Source organism: Tenrec ecaudatus, chromosome 3 (assembly GCF_050624435.1).
Source record: "Tenrec ecaudatus isolate mTenEca1 chromosome 3, mTenEca1.hap1, whole genome shotgun sequence".
In the NCBI taxonomy this organism is placed as follows: domain Eukaryota; kingdom Metazoa; phylum Chordata; class Mammalia; order Afrosoricida; family Tenrecidae; genus Tenrec; species Tenrec ecaudatus.
Genome location: NC_134532.1, coordinates 182061662 through 182076474, shown reverse-complemented (window position 1 = coordinate 182076474; position 14813 = coordinate 182061662). Strand labels below are relative to the sequence as shown.

The window sequence follows — 14813 nt, the reverse complement described above, 5'->3', positions numbered from 1 at the left end:
GGTCACTATGGGTCAGAACTGACCTGAAGGCAGCTAACAACATGTGATCTTAGCAAACTTTCATTAAGAGGTCATTATACAAGAATCCACTGTCTTTATGAGCAATGTTCAATTAAGATGAGAAAATATCAGTTAATCTTTCATGCAGAATGGTCTTGGGGTTAGCAGGCCAATAGGTAGTCACTATATCACAATGGTCTTGGGGTTAGCAGGCCAATAGGTAGTCACTATATCACATGGGCTCCTTACAGTGGCATGTTATTCATTAAACAAAAAGAGAGCTCTTAAGCCATGGGAAGATCAGGAGGAAACTAAAACACACACATATTAATAAGTCTGAAAAAGCTACTTACTGTCTAATTCCACTTATAGGGCATTCTGGAAAAGGCAAAACCATAAACCAAACTAAACCTGCAGCCTTTGAGTTGATGCTGACTCAGCAACTCTGTAGGACACAGTAGGACTGACTGCTCCACTGGATTTCCGAGGCTGTCAATCTTTCTGGGAGCAGACAGCCTCATCTTTCTCCTAAAGTACATGGTGAGTTTGAATTGTTGCCTCTGTGGTTAGCAACTGGGTCCTTAACTTTTGCACCACAAAGTTTACCATACTCTTATATGAAGTGATGGGGATGGAAGCGTGAGTAATTGAAGCACAGGGGATTTTTAGGGCAGAGAAATTATTCTGTATGATACTATGCATGACATTATGCATTGGTTAAACCTCAATAAAACAATAAAAAATGAAGCATAGTACAAACCATGAAGGGGCCCTGGTGGCACAATCGTTAAATACAATGAACAGGGGTGTATGAGTTCACCCCTGGTTCCATCAGAGGAAGACCTGGTGATCTGCATCTGGTAAGAGTACAGCCAAGAAAACCCCATGGGTGGAACCACGCTGTCATGAGATCACTCAGCAACTCTAGAATCTACTCGATGGTACCCAACGATAATGACAATGTAAGCTATAAAGTTAAGTTAATAATAGTGTCTCGATATTGGCTCATCCATTGCAAAAATGACTATTCTAATGTTAACACCACCACCCCTCCACCGCCCACTGTTGTCAAATAGATTCTGACTCATAGCAACCCTACTGAACAGAGTAGATTTGCTTCCCTGGGTTTCCGAGGCAGTAAATCTTTACAGAAACAGACAGCCTTATCCGTCCCATGTAGAGTAGCTGATGGGTTCAGCCACTGACCTTTTGGCTAGCAACCAACCACCTGTGTTACCAGAGCTTCTCAAGCTAAAGTTGCGGTTAGGTGTCGTTGACTTGGTTTTGACCTGCAGCAAAGCCTATGTTCCGCAGAAGTACAGACTGCCTGGTTCTGAATCATCCGCATAGTTGTTATGTTTGCGCCTTCTGTTTCTGCCACGATTTCGGTCCAGCTTGTTGAAAGTCTTCCTCTTTTTTTGCTGACCTTGAATTGTGGACTTTGGAATGCTGTCCTTGGAAAAATATTTCTTCCTTGTGCCACTACGCAGTTCCCATGACCATCCCCCAACACGCCCCCCCTTTATTTTTTTTTCAATTTTCAAATTAAAAAGAGCTGGAACCTCCATTTTGTGGTCAACGGATAGTGTGGTAGTTACACCATCTGGTGTCAATTTGAGACTATTAAGAGTGAAGGGGTGGAGTTTAGCCTGTTAGGTCACAGCTTGATGACCTCATTTGGAGGTCAATAGCTTACTGGAGGCCAGATTCACACTCTCTGCTTGTCTCCCCGCATGACATTCCTGTTGACAAGCCACATGGAGCTACACTGATGAAGCCAGAACCCTGGGCCTGGAGAAGCCAGGTGGAGACCCATGCCAGCACTGAGATGCTTCTACCACCACTGGATCCTCAATACCATGATCTTCCTGCATTCGGTATCATTACATGTGTTGCATGAGTCTGAAGAGGAAATTATAGGCTGGTATTGCATATATGGGCTAATATTTGACTTATGGACTCGATCTGGACATGGCAGATGTTTTCTTAACATAAAAGTGCTCTTTGATATAAAGTTCTCTATTACACATATATGAGTGACTATGAATTTGCTTCTCTAGTCAATCAGGACTAACACAGTTTATTTTTTTCCAAGAGTCTCTCTAATTACGATAAAATCCAGTAACTTTGGGAGTTTACCCAGACCTGATAACAATCTCCTAAGAAACCAGAGAGCCTGTTCTATTTGCCTTTTGGGGTTACTGTCTCCACCATAGAGTGGCCTAGAACACATAGTTTCCCACAGCACCTTGGCACTGAAGTTCAAATATTCTCCCTTGAAGCTGAAGATCTGTCAGTATTGTCAGAGCTACTTGCCTAACCACCACTATGGGTCAAGGGAAAGACACTGGAGGAGGTTCACCCTGCTCCTCAACACTTTCAAGAGGTCTTAGGAAGATTTACTCACCTCAGTACATTGTTTATCTCTTGGCTGCTGCTTCCATGAGCACTGATTGTGGATCCAAGCAAGATGAAATCCTTGACAGCTTCAATCTTTTCTCCACTTATCATGATTTTACCTGTTGGTCCAATTGTGATGTTGCCTGTTGGTCCAGGTGATGGAAGCTTTGGTCCAGAACACTGCATGGGGGCCATGAGGAACCTGTACATGAATCAAGAAGAAGTTGCATGAACAGAACAAGGGAATATTTTATAGGCTAACTTTCATTAAGAAAGGTGTATTTCCAAGGCTAGCAATCTTTAGCAGAGCAGAAAGTCTCACCTTTTTCTCACGGTGGTTTCGTCGAATTGCTGGCATTGCAGTTAGCAGCCCAACTAAAAACCACTGTGCCACCTCTCCTGAGGGAGGTGCTTTCTTTCTGCGAGAGATTTTACTCCTCCTGGAACGAGAAATGGGGTGGAATTTGGTATGTGTAAGGAGCTCTGTCTCCGAAGAAGTACAGCCAGATGTTCCTTTGTCTCACATACTTTGGACATGTTAATCAGGAGAGATTGGTCCCTGGAAAAAGGACATAATGATAAAGTACAAGGGCAGTGTACAAGAGGAAGGCCCTCAGCAAGATGGGTTGACAGTGGCTGCAACAATGGGTTTAAAAAATAATTGTGAAGATGGTACTGGGATGATTGGAGGTACCACAAGGTAAGGCTAGGAGAGCTACTTCTGAAAAGCCAACTGTTGAAACCTCTCTGGGGCACAGTGCTGTTGTGATATTCACCATGAGTTGGGGTCCACTCCATGGCAGCTGGTGATGATGGAATGCAAACTCACTGCCATGAAGTCAGTGCTGACTCATAGCAACCCCCTGTGGGTTTACAAGATGCTAATTATTCTTGTTTATGGGAATAGAAAGCCCAGTCTTTCTCCTGTGGAGCTGCTGGTGGTTTTGAACTGCTGACCATGTGGAGCCGTAGCCCAGTGTGTAATTACAACACTGCCAGTGTTGAAAAAACTGTGGAACAGTTCTACTCTGTCCTACAGTGTTGCTATGAGTCAGAATCAACTCAAGGCAATGGGCTTATCGCATGAAGTTATCTTGTTACATAATATGAGCAAATTACCTACAAAGTGCCTGGTTTTAGTAAATGTTCAAACAATCCTTACAATGTCTGTAACTAAATCTACAGTGCTTTATGCAGTACGTAAGATATCTACAACATCTCAAGATTTAATATGGAGCTGGCCTACTTGCAGTCTCGCTGTGAGCATTACCCTGTCTCCGGTATGCACCCAGAACGTTCTTGCAGTCTTGTTCTCATTCTCGGTTTGTTTAGATGCTTTGACTTCCCACTTATCCTATTTGTCCCAGGCCTTCTGGGTCTTTGTGACCTGCTTGGGATCATTTCAACACTCAGTGTTCACATGGTTTTGGTTTTGCATTCTTAGGTGATGTTATTCGCACTCAAGCATCAGACAGAGGGCTTCTCATCAGTCCATCTGTCCTGATGCAACTCAGATTGAGAGCTCCCTTCCTCTCCCCACTCAACCCTTAACCAACCTCCACTCCCCTGGGATCTCACTTCAGTTCCTCCAGTGTCCTTCCTTGCCTCCTCACCCTGGTCTCTCTCTCCATGGCATCCGTCCTTTCTGACATCTTCCCCTGTTCACCCATGCTGTTTTCTATGTGATGCATGCCATTTCCCCCTATTCCCCTGGTCACTTCTAATTCGAGAATGAGTCCTAACATTGCTTCCTTAATAAATACTTACGTGGCTTCCCAGCCCTTCCCTCCCTGAGCCCAAGGTCACATCTCATCGCAGCATGTTGTCTTAGCTAACTAGTGGCGCTATAACTGTGTTGCCACAAGTGGGTGGCTTTTCAAAACAGAAGCCTGCTTTCTCACAGTGTAGGGGGCTAGGAGTCAGAATGCTGAGCGCCGGCGCAAGGGGACTGTTTCTCTCCGGTGACTCCTTCTAGTTTCAGTTCTTGGGGATCTTCATGTGGCCTGGTGCCCATCTTCCTTCTTCTCGGCTTGCTTCTAGGTGCCTATCTGCTTGATAGGTAGTGTAAGACATATCCTATACCCGGGTGCTCAATACGTCGATCGCGATCTACTAGTGACCGCAAATGTAGCGTGGGTAGATCACATGGCATTAAAAAAATAGACATACGCCTCTCATCAATCCTGTCACTGAATTGATATACAGCGCAGCCAATCAGATACAATCTTAGGTGTCAAACGCATGCGCAAACAACTGCGCAAAGTGCAGCAAAATTGACAAGCTACGTTATCGCCAATTTTAGACCTTGTTTTTTTCTCTTAAAGGCAAGAAAGGGTATTAAAACGAGTGGGCGAGCTGGACCAAGTAAGAAGACAAAAATGTGCCACTTTCATTCGGAATGGGAGATTTTGACACTACAAGCCGAAATTCAGCTGAAGTCCAGAGCGCATGAACAATTCTGGAACTTACTCGCAGAGTGAAAGTACCCAAACCTGAGAACATGTGCTCCCTCCTTGACTGCATTATTTAGCTCTATTTATTTATGTGAGTCAGCCTTTCTCACATAAAGATCATGAAGTCCAAGTATCATTCCACCATGACTGATGGTCATTTGGAAGTGTGCTTGAGGCTGGCTGTCAGCACCTACTGTCGGGACTCTGCATCCTTGGTTTATTCCATTCAGTGCAAGTCATCAGAGTCAACTCAGGTAATGACCAAAAAATGCACGTAGTTAATTGTGTTGTTTTGTGCAATCTGGACTCATGAGGTTATGCAAGGTACATAAACATACATTGTACATATAAGAATTCTCAATGCATTTATGAATAAATGGAGTAAATAAATAAAAACAAATTTACGTTTGATAGATCATTTTGACGTAATCTGGTAGATCATTTTGACGTAATCATTTTATAAGTAGTTCGAATGCTAAAAACGTGTGAGCACCCCTGCCCTGTACTGATGGCCTCATTAACACACCGAAGAAAACCCTATTTCCAAATGAGATTACCTCCACAAGGGTAGAGATTGGGACTTGCAGCATATATTTTGCTGGGACACAATTCAAGCCATAGCTTTGGTCCAGACTGGTGGCAGACAGTAGTGGGAGTTAAAAGGCAGCTCTTTGAAGGGATTAGTCATTCGTTCTTTTCCTAAGGATGCTATTTCTCTTCTTTTTTTTCAGACAGTCCTTAGGAATTTCCTTTGCTTCTATGAACTCCTCTGATGCATTGCTGATAAATCCCCTCCTTTTTCTCCTGACTCATGTTTGCCAAATTTGCCTTATAATTTTCCCTCCCAATCATAAACTCCTGAAGTGCTTTTGAGTAAGCTTTGTTTGGACTGCTAACCACAAAGTCTGTGGTTCAAACCCACCAGCCACTCCAAGGGAGAAAGATGAGGCCGTCTGCTCTCGTGAATCTTGTAAAGATTTAATTAATGGTTTCTCTGGCTAGCATTCACATTCACTTATTATGGGAGAGCTGAAATTTGAAAGTTGTCAATATTGGAGAGAGATCACGGCAGCTGGGAGGCAGAAAGACACTGGAGATGTGTACACAAATGGCCACACTGGGGGGTGCTCCACGAAGAAAAGAACATTCATTCTTATGTTGAATTTGATACCTCCACTGGCATCGTTGCTGATACACCTCTCCCTGAAAGGATGGCACTCTGTACGTGTCAGCTTCTTGGGGAGTCCACTGAAATCAAGTCTTGTGTAGTCAATGTGCCGAGAGACGCTTTGCTGGACTCTGCGAGAGTGATCTGGAACAAAGACAAAAGGTGGTGGGGGGTAGGGGCGGGGCTGGGAATCCCGGGAAGAACACTTTCTAATACTAAGCTAGGTGTGAAGGTAACCTGCTGTAGGGAGAAAACATAAAAACCACAACCAATGCACTGTCATTGAGTCGATGCTGACTCATAGGGACTCGATAAGACAGGGGAGAACTGCCCCCTGTTGAGTTTCTAAGACTGTAACTAATTACAGTTTCTTGTGGGAGTAGAAAGCCTAGTATTTCTCTGGAGGAGTTGGTGGTGGTTTTGAGCTGCCAACAACAGAGCCCAACATGTAATCACTATACCACCAGGTCTCCTCAATGGCTCCAAAACGGCTGCGTTCTCCTGGACAAGCAGATGAACTCTGGGCTCCCATTTAATTCTTGCCCCAATCCAAGAATAGTTAATTCTTATTACATGGGCCTGTTTGATACTCATTTTCATGAAGAGATCACTCAGGATTTGAGTGCTACAGAAGTGTGGTGAAGAAAGCAGATGGTGCCTGGCTATCCATTGGTAGAGCCTCTGGGATCTTAAAGGCTTATATTCAAACAAGTAACCATCTAAGTAAGGCATCAACTAAGTCCGTCCACATTGAAGAAGCACACCAGTCTGCGTGAATCCAAAATGACAAAAAACAAATCCAAATATGATGAAGGGAAAAGTATTAGAGCTTCAATTGTGAACACTTAATCTGTAGAGGCTAAGGAGGACAGTAGAAGCCCAAAATCCATCTGCAGAGTACCCAGTTGGATTAAGTTTCTGTCAGATTCCCCTCTGACCATAGCTGCGACTACAGTATAATAAGATACCTAGTCAGTTGACTTCCCAATTGACCCAACTTGAATTTGCTCTTGGTTTAAACATTTCTTGCTTGTTCTATGATAGACAGAAAAGTTCTCTTGGACTTATTTTAATATTGTTGGTGGTCTTTTCTTTCTTACTCTTTATTGTGTCTTACGTTCATCTTATGATTGCATTTTCTTTTGCTTTGGTTTTCTCATTGTTTCTGTTAGGTTTCCCAGTTTATGAAACACGGAGGAGCAGACACATAGTGGCAATAACTGATTCGAAGGTTTATTGGGTATGGGAGGGAGGCTGAGGGGAATTGGGGAGCAAATAATGAATTTGGGAGGGTGCACCAGAATGGATTGTGATGATGATGTATGTACAACTCTTTTAAAAAGCAACTTCACTATGCAAGTGCAAGATATGTGAATTTTATAACAATAAAACTATCTTTTAAAGTCTGAGTTCTATGAGAATTTGACATCTGTTCCTCATTTCTCCCCCTTTAATTAAAAATCTTTGACGTGATTGAGTTTTAAACATCTCAGTTTTATTGTAGTCACCAAAATCTAAAAACTATTGCTACTGAGCTGATTCTGACACATACTAAAGGATTTTGTTTTTAAAATCATTTTATTGGGGACTCTTACAGCTCTTATCAGAATCCATCCATCCATCCATTGTGTGAAGCACATTTATACATATGTTGCCATCATAATTTTCTTTCTACTTGAGTCCTTGGTATCAGCTCCTTCCCCACACTTCTCCTTCATGAACCCTTGATAACTTATCTATTTTTTTTCATGTCTTCCACCGACTGCTGCCTCCCTTCACCCACTTTTCTGTTCTTCGTCCCCCTAGGGGGGATTATATGTTATTCATTGTGATCAGTACCCCCCCTTTTTTAATAGGAGCAGATATCCTCGTTTTTCTCTTGAGGAGTGGCTAGTGAGTTTGAACTGCTCACCTTTCAGTTACCACCCCAACACTTAACCAACATGGCCACCAGAGCTGCTTTAGTTGCAGTCAGGCCTGTTGTATATGATTATTAGCATGACCATTTTAGGCACAATGGGATCAGATGATGACTCATAAAGCTTCGTTGTCTGATTTTTTTTAAGAAGTAGATTACCAGGTATTTCTTCCTAGTCTATAAAAGTCTGGAAGCTCTATTGAAGCCTATGTATCATCATAACAGCACCAGCATGGTTGATCATGAGACACACTGGCTGGGAATAGAACCGGGGCCTCCCATACAGGAGGCAAAACTTCTTTGCCAATACTTGATTTGGTGTCCAACACTATTTCTGCTTTTATGAAATATGCCAACTTTGACTTTTATTGCAAGAAGTCTTGGGAGGACACGTTGTTAGGTGTCGTAGAGTTGGCCCCAACCCATAGGGTCCCGTGTAACAGAACCAAGCACTGATTGGTCCTGTGGCGGCCTTACGATTGTTCCAATGCCTGAGCCCATTGTTGGAGCCACTGTGTCAATCCATCTCCTGCAGGCCTTCATCTCTTTCACTACCTCCCCACAGTACTCTAGGCAGGTTGTGGTGGCAACAGACAGCTTGTTTGCAAAGCTTACTCTGCTCAATTCCCACCCTTTTAAGTTCCCTCCGATGTTCGTGTCCAGCCATCAGCATTATCAGCACCCACAAGAAAGATGCACGGGATTCATCATGTCCAAATAATTTATAGATATCTCAAAGATATAAATACCCTGGAATTTCCTTTGTCTCGCTCTCTCACCTCTCACTCCTACTCACTACCTGAAATGCCTACAGCTCTTTCTCCTAGACACCTTCCCGGCTAGGACTCTGTCAGCTGTCCCTTGCCCTGCAGGCTTCAGCCCCCCAAAACTGTGGCACCAGCTCCGTTAACTAACTCTTTCCTCACCACACCTTATTGTAGTGGGCTGCTTGGTCTATATAAACCTAATTTTCTCTTCCTTTCTGTAATAGTGGCTTTTGTGGTCCCTATATCTTTTTTTAATTAAAAAATCATTTTATTGGGGCTCATACAACTCTTATCAACATTTGTTGTCATAAGTATTTTCAAAACATTTTCTTTCTATTTGAGTCCTTGGTATCAGCTCCTCATTTTCCCCCTCCCTCTATCTTTTTGAGTTGGCTAATTCTTTGGCTTTAGATAAAGGGCCAGCTCTAACCTCTGTTTTAATGTGGCTATCTTAAACCCCATTCACCTCAGTTCCTTTGATTTCCTGTTCCCTACAAACCTCACCTTCCTCAAAGAATCTATTAATTAATTATGGGTCTCACTATGTCTCTTGTCTCCGAAAGACGTTACAGTAATGCCTTTGTTCAGGAACTGGTCCCTCCTGACAATATGTCCAAAGTATATAATATATATACTTTGCCTTGCCTCTATGGAGCACGTTGGCCTTACTTCCAAGACTGTGTGAGGTGTATAGCAGATGACATAGACTACAATAAGTACTTTTCTAGATATTTAGTTTTTAGATACTAGGTTTTTGAAAAAAAAAGAAGGTAAACATTTAATGAACAAAGTAGAGGTGCATGAATTAGCACAAGTCTCAAAAATAATAATGAGCTTTAACAAAGTTACAGAAAAATACAAGAACAATTGTTTCATTTATATAAGTCACGTACAACTTAAAAGCAAATAAAACAACATCTTTTATTAAGCATGTGCACACAGTAAAACGCAAAGATGTGTACGGGAATGACATTCTAGTTAATGATAATAACTGCCTTTGATAAAGTGGGAGACATTAAGATGAGGGAAGAGAATGATCCTAAAGTTTTCTAGAGAAGCAAAATTAATGAAGCATACATAGCTATATAAGAAATTTACTTAAAAGAAGTGGCTCACGCAACTGCTGGGTCAGGCAACCCCCAAATCCATGGGTCAGGAAGACCTTTGCTGGTTTATGTGTTTGCAGGGACTAACAGACAAACCCCAAATTTCAGGTCAGATGGTAGGCTTTAGGTCTCTGCTGTGTCACAGGATTGTAGGTCTTGGCAAATAAAAAATCTGCAGGTCAGAATGGCAAGCCAGAGAATTCTACAGGCTTACATCAGGCAACAAGAAGAGTCCAGGATCGAGAAAGAGAGCAAGCTTTGCCAGACCACCCATTTGTGTACCATAGGCAAGTCTTACCACAGCAAGGAAACTCCCTTTTCAGCTGATTGACTAACAAAACAAAACTCACTGTCATTAAGTGGATGCCAACTCAGAAACCCTTTAGGATTGTGTAGAACTCTCTCTGTGAATTTCAGACACTGTAACTGAGAGTAAACTCAGTCCTTCTCTTAAAGAGTGGCTGGTGGTTTCAAACTACTGACCTTGAGGCTCACAGGCCAACTGGTAACCACTATGTCACCAGAGCTCCCAGCTGATTGGCTACTCAGTGCTAAATCTAAACCTACAACTAACCCAGGTTTTCACTAGTTCCCCATCAATGTGCAATATATAAAAAGCCTTTTAATGTCTGTAAACATCAATCTCGCGCTCAACTCCTTGTGAAGAGCTTTAGGTCCCAGAGGAAAAGAGCATCCGCAAAGACCTAGTGATATCCATTTCACTCTTCTTTTCATTAGTGAAAGGATCTTACGTTCCCCCCCCCCCCATTTCATTCTTTCCAACTGGCTTCAGGCAGTCTTGATATGTCACCATAACGGCATTTACCAGACTGGCGTGGAGTCCCTCCTGGCCCATAGTGACCTTCTAATGGGTTTCTGACTGTAAGAGAAATAAAAACATAAACAGTTTTTTGTTGAGGTGCTTCCAATTTATGGTGGCTCTACGTGTTTCTGAGTAGGGTTTCAATGGCTCGTTTTTTCAGAAGTGAGTCCCCAGACATTTCTTTCAAAGTGCCTCTGAGTGGCCTTGAATGTCCAACCTTTGGATTAGCAGTTTAAATGAGCCCATTAACCTTTGCATCACCAAGAACTCCTAAATGAGAAAGACAGTTGACAAAAAGACGCAAAAATAGATATAGATTTGTTGTTAGGTGACTACTCAGAGCAACCTTATACACAACAGGACAGAACACAGCCCTGTCCTGCACCATCCCCACCGTGATTGCTGGGCTTGAGCCCATTGTTGCAGTCACGGTGTGAATATAAAGATTTCCAAGGACGTCTTTGCAAATCGATGAGTATGGGTACTGCTAAAGGGAGCCCCAGAGAGAATCGTTTTAATTATGTCAAGGAAGGTTTGCATGAGATGAGTCTTTAAAAAACTCTCCATGTTGAAAGGGACCCAGAATCACCATATACTTAGTACTTTGATGTACTGCTCATAGTGACCTGACAGGTTTTGATCTGTTGGGCAGGGATCTGCACTTGGAAGAATCGAGCCAGGAAGTTTCCCCTGGCACCAAGCCCTAAGATTAGGGTAAACAGAACTCAATTGAATGGGAGATCAAACTCTGTAGGGCAATCCATGGGTTGGGGCTCAAAGTGGAACTGCCCTGGCATACGCTCCTTGTACCAGCAGTGCCCAGGGTGCTATGTTATTGGGAAAATTGATAATGTTATCAGTGAAATCGCCTTATACCTCAGGGAGATGATTGGCAGTGGTTTGTTTGTTTCAATGGGGTTTTGTTTCCCTGCCTTTAGCTTTTTTGATTTACTTGTTTGTTTGCTGGTTGGTTGTTGCTGTTGTTGGTGTTTTGATTTTGTCATATTACGACTGCCAAAGTAAATCTGAGTCGTGCATTTCCCATGGACAAGCAGATAGATTTTGGGCTCCCACATAACTCTAGCCCCAATCCAAGAACAGTTAGTTCTGATAACATGGTCCTGTTCAATACTTGCCTGCATGAAATGATCACTGAAGATAATGGTGCCCAAACAAAGTATGGTGAAGAAAGTAGATGGTGCCGAGCTATCAATCAGACTAACGTCGGGGTCTTCAAGCTTGTATTCAAAGAAGCAACCATGTAAGTGAGGAGTCAGCTAAGTCCATATGGAAGAAGCACACCAGCTTGTGTGATCTAAGGATGACAATAACAAAATTCAAATATGACAGGGGAAAAGTATCAGAGCTTAAATTGTGAACACCTAATTTCCATAGAAGGCTATGGAAGACAATGGGAACCCCAAACCCAGTGGTGGTGGAAGCATCTCAGCCCTGGTGTGGTTCTCCATGTGGCTCCTCCAGCTCCAGGGCTCTGGCTCCATCATTGTGTTCCATGTGGCTTGTCAACGGGATTATCTCATAGGGAGAGTGTGTGTCCCACCTCTAGGGAGGAAGACAGGAATTCCCAGAATCCTCAGGAGAAAGCCATGACCACACAGCGGCCTCATTGGCTGTGACCTGATTGATAAGGTAGACCCCACCCCTTCGCAAGTTGAAAGATTATGTAACTGCTACAAGGTCCAAGCTCAGTGTGGTGCCCAGTTCCCTTCATTCTGTGATCTCAGTCCCTCGTCAAACCCCAACGGTCAAAATGTTGAAGCAGATCGAAAGGAAGGAAGGGGTCTCCATGTGGCTCCTGCTGCTTCCATGACCAATGATTAAAATGGGGGTACCTACAAAAATCAGAAAAGGCTGAGGTCATCGTAGCTTTTGTAGTACTCCGTTTTCCTGCTAGGCCAGCATTGAGCAATGTGCTCTGAGTTAGTGTACCTAGTAGTGTTGTCTGGGAAGCTTCTCTCTGGTCACAATGAATGTTTTCATAAAAGCAGTTTCGCTTGAACCTCGCTTTCGGCGATGGCTGATTTAAGAGAACAGCATGAGGCTGTGAAATTGTGTTTCCTACTCGGGAAAAAACGCTGCAGAAACTGCTGTGATGTTGAATACAGCTTACAAAAACAGCACTATGGGAAAAGCTCAAGTGTACAAGTGGTTTTCTAATTTCAAAAAAAGGAAAATGTTTATTGATGACAAACTTTGTTCTTGATGTCTGTCTACTTCCCAAATGGACACAACTGTCGACAAAATGTGTGCACTTGTGCTCAAAGGCCGACAACGGACCATTGATGAAATGGGGGAGTGTGTGTTTTGTGAGATGGAGGAGGATTTTGTGAATTGGTGTTGGACATATTCAGGCTTGGGCAGCACTGGGTTGGGATGTTTTCTTGATGTGCACTTACCCTTTATACAAACTCTCTCTTATATATATGAGTTTCTGTGGATTTGTTTCTCTAATGGACCCAGCCTAACACATTATCCGTGAAAGAACCAGCTCCAAAGCGGCCCAGACTTTTTCCCCAAGGTCATTAGTGGTGAAGAGAAATGGCGCTATTTTTTAAAAAATGCATGTTGAAATGTATTAGAATCAGAACCTGTACAGAAAAACAAATTAAAATATAACCTGAAACTGTTCAATTTCAGGATGTCTTGTCAAGTCCTTTCCTCGTGCCAGGAGAAGAATGCCACTGTTGGAGTCCCTGGGTCACCAGCCAGGGCACAGCCACATCCTTCTTCCTCTGGAGCAGCTGGGAGGTGGGCGCATGGCACTCACTGGTGGCTGGTGCTGACAGGCAACCCAGGTGTAGCTGGATTCAGGCAGCAGGGGCCAGCAGAGACCACCAAGCTGGAAACAGCCTCCCTGCCTACCACCGCCGCTGAGTCCGCCAAGCGGCTCAGTGAGTGCAAAGATGGGAGCTGAGCTCAGGAGGCTGACAAGCTGCGGTTTAGTACACAGAGCCCAGCACCACCCCTCCAGGGCCCAGATTGGAGCTGCCACCAGGGGTAAGGCAGGAGAGGGGACACAGAGCACTGGCCTACAACATTGTGGGCCCTGTGGTACCAGCCCTATGGGTTGGGAAAGCTGCCTCTTGCCTGTGACCAGCCTGGCAAAGCTCTGTGCCCACTACACAGATGGGGGCAAGATGCTCCCCAAGGGGTGTTGGGCAGTGCCCAACCCTGAAGGGATGGCACCTGCAGAGCCCCTGGGTCTGAAGGGGAGGAGGGCGTGGGCAGGAAAAGGAATCGGAGTTCTGGGATTTCTGGAACAGTGCCACTAGGGGGATGGGCAGGCCTGAAACTCACTGAAGGTGGGGATTGGGATGGACTGGGGGGTGGGGGGAGCTCTAGGTGTCCCCACCCCACCTGGCCCAGGCCAGGTGAGTGCCAGCTACCCCAAAGACCCTAGTGGCAGCTGGAGACCAGGCCTTTCACTTTGGACATCTTCTTGGTGGGCTGCCTCTGCTCAGCACGAGAGGAGCACTCCTGCTTGGCCAGCGGCTGCTCCATCACCTGCGCGGAGGTCGACGCGGTGGCTTTAGGCATCTTCTGGATGTTGGTGACCTCTGTCTCCACCTGCTGCTGAGTTCGGTTGGGGTTCTCTTTGAACTGGTTGGCTCTCAGGACTTGCTACTCGGGGCTTAACAGATGCTTCACAGCTGTCACACCACTCGTGCAGGATCTTGACGATGTTGTTGATGTCCCTCTTGCCGATGTCCCGACCAATGCAGACGTCCACTGCCAGCAGCTGGTTGTGCTGGTCCAGCTTGCCCTGGATGACGTCCGTGTAGATGGCCTCAATGATGAGGTCCTTCAGCTCCCTCAGGCTGCGCATCTCCAGGTCCTCCAACAGAACCCACCGAGTCGGGGATGCACTTCATCCTGGAGCCAGGCTCACGATGGGGAGGTGCTTCAGTTTGTTCTGCTGGGCGGTGCTCAGTTTGGGCAGGCTCTCCTTGTTGGCTATGTAATCTGGGTACGTTCCCTAGGCAAACAGGTTCAGCAACTCAAATAGGCAGCATTCGCTCCTTCTGTGAGCTCCTGTACGTTAGCCAGCGCCAGCAGTTCTCCAAAGACGTACACTCCAGGTGCCTCCGGGACTTGGCTTACGAGAGCGAGAGCGGTGAGGGCTGAGCCACTGGCGCCTTTGGCTAGAAGGATAAACT

The 14813-nt window shown here is 44.6% G+C and overlaps 1 pseudogene; it reads right to left on the bottom strand.

The window, feature by feature from the left end:
* Positions 1-14052: 14052 nt before the first annotated feature.
* LOC142443706 (COP9 signalosome complex subunit 7b pseudogene) lies at positions 14053-14528 on the bottom strand (annotated as a pseudogene).
* Positions 14529-14813: the final 285 nt, after the last annotated feature.